Consider the following 3,795-nt stretch of genomic DNA (forward strand, 5'->3'; position numbering starts at 1 on the left):
TCCTGTTCTGTCCTGATCCCTCATAATTTTGTCAGCGTACTCTTGACACCACCCAATGAAAAGGAATATAGATCAGCCCAACCAGTCACGCTCAAAATGATCATTGCATGCTGCTCAGAAAACATGATGATTCTTTTGTTACTCTTCTCCCCCACAAAATGTGCCCAGCATCAAATTCTGTCTGACAGCTGATTTTGGCAGAGGAGATCTCCGGCTTCCCTATCCTCTGATCGGCAAGTTGCCCTGCCATTGCCTGATTATTGCTTGCAGTTCATTAGTTTAACGTAAGTTAGGCCCCATCACCAATAACAATTGGGCCTCCTGTTAGTGACATTAGTGAACATTGCAACCGCTCAGCTTGTCACCTGCCCAATCTTTAGATAAAATCAAATTTGCCCTCCTGCTTAAATTGGCTGAGTTTCCAAATTGCTTTTGTGTTTGATTCACGAATATATTATATTTATAGATCCATGAGATCTGATGCTTTCTGAGGCTTTAAATTGGCTAACCAATCTGAAGAAAGTTTCTTTTTAATTGAGAACTCCGGGTTCAGAGCCAAATTTGTTCCGTGAAATAAATAAGAGAGAAGATGGAGTAAACCGGCAACTAATGATAGCACGATGCCCGATTTTGGTTTCAAAGGTCTACTGGCGGCTGGGTAGAATAAAGAGCTCCAGAGTTTTTAACATCTTAGCAAAGAAATAATTAGAATAGAAGTGTGACCAGACAGTCAATAAGAATCATAGAATCCCTACAGTGCAGAAGAAGGCCATTCAGCCCATCGGGTCTGCACCAACCACAATCCTACCCAGGTCCTATTCCCATAACCCCACATATTTACCCTGTTAATCTCCCTGACACTAGGCATAATTTAGCATGGCCAATCAACATAAGCCACATATTTGGATTGTGGGAGGAAATTGGAGCACCTGGAGGAAACCCACGCAGACACGGGGAGAATTTGCAAACTCCACACGGACAGTGACCTGAGGCCGGAATTGAACCCGGGCCCCTGGCACTGTGAGGCAGCTATGCTAACCATTGAGCCACTGTGCCACCAGGAGTAGCCAAACAAAATCCCCCTAAGACTTTAGCACGACCTTTTCCCGTTCCACCTGCCACGGGAAGCATAGCAGGCGAGGGGCGGATTGTGGAAAGGTCCGTGGACCTTGGGCAGGATTTTCCAGTTTTAGAGCGAGTGCAGCCGGAAAATCCCCCCGTTGTTTGCAAAGATCTGAAAGGGAAAGATAGTGAGAATGAAGAAAGAGAACAGAATCCGCAAGGGATGGAAGAAAAACACAGATAACGGAGAGCGAGTGATATGAGCAAATTCAAGAGGATAGATAAAAGAGAGGAGGGACTCAAAAGAAGAAAGAGTGGAAAGGGGGTAACAAAATTTTAAAAAACAGAACAAGTAGTATGGCCAGCAACTGAATTGGACCAGCCAGTTTCCTGAAAGAAGGGTGGGACGGTGGCACAGTGGTTAGCACTGTTGCCTCACAGCTCCAGGGACCCGGGTTTGATTCCCAGCTTGGGTCACTGTCTTTATGGAGTTTGCACGTTCTCCCTGTGTCTGCGTGAGTTTCTTCTGGGTGCTCCAGTTTCCTCTCACAGTCCAAAGATGTGTAAGTTATGTGGATTAGCCATGCTAAATTGTCCCTTAGTGTCAGGGGGACTAGCTAGGGGTTATGGGGATAGGGCCTGGGTGGGATTGTGGTCAGTGCAGCCTCGATGGGCCGAATGACCTCCTTCTGCACTGTAGGGATTCCAAGGCATTCCAGGTTTGCAGCACTCCCTCAATGCTGCACTGAAGTAGTAACCTAAACATTAATAGCTATATCAATGACATGACTGAAGGATGATTATAGGTTAGGACCTGAATATTGAAGGGTACGTGGCATTTAGGAAGAACAGGCAGCTAAGAAAAGGTGGAGGTTTGGCTTTCTTTATTAAGGATGGTATTAACACAATAGAGAGAGATGAATTAAGTTCAGGAAATCAGGATGTAAAAACAGTTTGGGTAAAGATTAGAAATGGTAAAGGCAAGAAGTCATTTGTGGCAGTAGTGTCCAGGCCCTCGAACAGCAACATTATGGACAGGGTATAAAGGAGGAAAAGTAATGAGAGCTTGCCAGAAAGATGTGGCAATAATCATGGAAGATTTTAATTTACATATAGACTGGAAAAATCAGGTGGACAACAGTAGCCTCGATGAGGAGTTCATAGAATGTTTTTGAGATAGTTTCTTAGAACAGCACATTCTGGACCCAACCAGAGAGAAGGCTATACTAGACTTGGTATTGTGCAATGAACTAGAATTAATTAATGACCTCACAGTGAAGGTGCCCTTGGTAGCAGTGATCATAATATGATTTGAATTTTACATTCAGTTTGAGGGAGAGAAGAATGGGTTCAAGACAAGTATTTCAAACTTAAATAAGGGCAATTATGAGGGTATGAAAGCAGGGCTAACTAAGTAAACTGGCAATTTAAGTGAAGGAATAGGTCAATAGAGATGCAGTGGTAAATATTTAAAGGGATAATTCAGAATGCATAATACACAGATGAGGGTAATTGTTTTCTGAGAGTCGTGAGTCATTGGAACTCTTTCTTCCTCAAAAGACGGTGCAAGCAGAGTGAATGTTTTTAAGGCAGAGCTAATTAGATTTTTGATCAACAAAGGTTATCGGGTGTAGGTGAGACTGTGGAGCTAAGGTTGCAATCAGATCAGTCATGATCTTATTGAATGGGCAGAGCAGGCTCGAGAGGCTGAGTGGCCTACCCCTGTTCCTCATTTGTAAAATTCCATTAACTCAAACCTTCAAAGAGGTCTTGAGCCCATAACCTTCTGAGTTGGAGATGAGAGTGCAACCAATGGCTGCATATAACAAGCAAAAATATCTGTAACGTTTTAATTATGCCACATTTTTGTTCAAAAGCAGCCAGTTCCTGAAAGGCAATTTCTAACCAATTCCACATTTTTGTGTTACTCTTCTATTCAGTATCTCTTATCATGCTTTATTCTTCAAGTTGACATGAATGTTCCATTGAAATCAGTCACCAGAATATAATGCAAGAAATTTATTTTCTGAGCATTAAATTCAATTGAACACACTTTCTCAGCCAACTGAACAATAATATATTAATTCACAAGTACAAATCCTTTATGAATATGTTCAAATGAATTATTGGTCTGGTCAGCATACATTTTTATGTCGGTTAGAATTTACTCACTACATAAATTAATAGAATTCACCATGGATAAACAAACAGCTCATTCAGCTGACTGGAAATCCCTGCAATTTACATACACATAAATATTAGCAGTTAATTCATTCAGAGGATGTGGGCTTCATTGGCAGACCAGCATTTATTTCTCACCCCTAAATGCCCTTGAGGAGGTGTTGGCGAAATGCCTTCTTGAACCATTGCAGACCATGTGGGGCGACACGGTGGCACAGTGGTTAGCACTGCTGCCTCACAACTCCAGGGACCCGGGTTCAATTCCGGTTTTGGGTGACTGACTGTGAGGAACAAAGAACAGTACAGCACAGGAACAGGCCCTTTGGCCCTCCAAGCCTGCGCCGATCATGATGCCTGCCTAAACTAAAATTGTATGCACTTATGGAGTCCGTATCCTTCCACTCCCATCCTATTCATGTATTCATCTAGATGCCCCTTAAATGCCACCATCATACCTGCTCCCATCAGCTCCCTGGGCAGCACTTTCCAGACATTCACCACCCTCTGTTAAAAAAACTTGCCTCGCACATCTCTGCTAAACTTTTCTCCACG

The sequence above is a fragment of the Mustelus asterias genome, chromosome 9 (assembly GCF_964213995.1).
Source record: "Mustelus asterias chromosome 9, sMusAst1.hap1.1, whole genome shotgun sequence".
Lineage (NCBI taxonomy): Eukaryota > Metazoa > Chordata > Chondrichthyes > Carcharhiniformes > Triakidae > Mustelus > Mustelus asterias.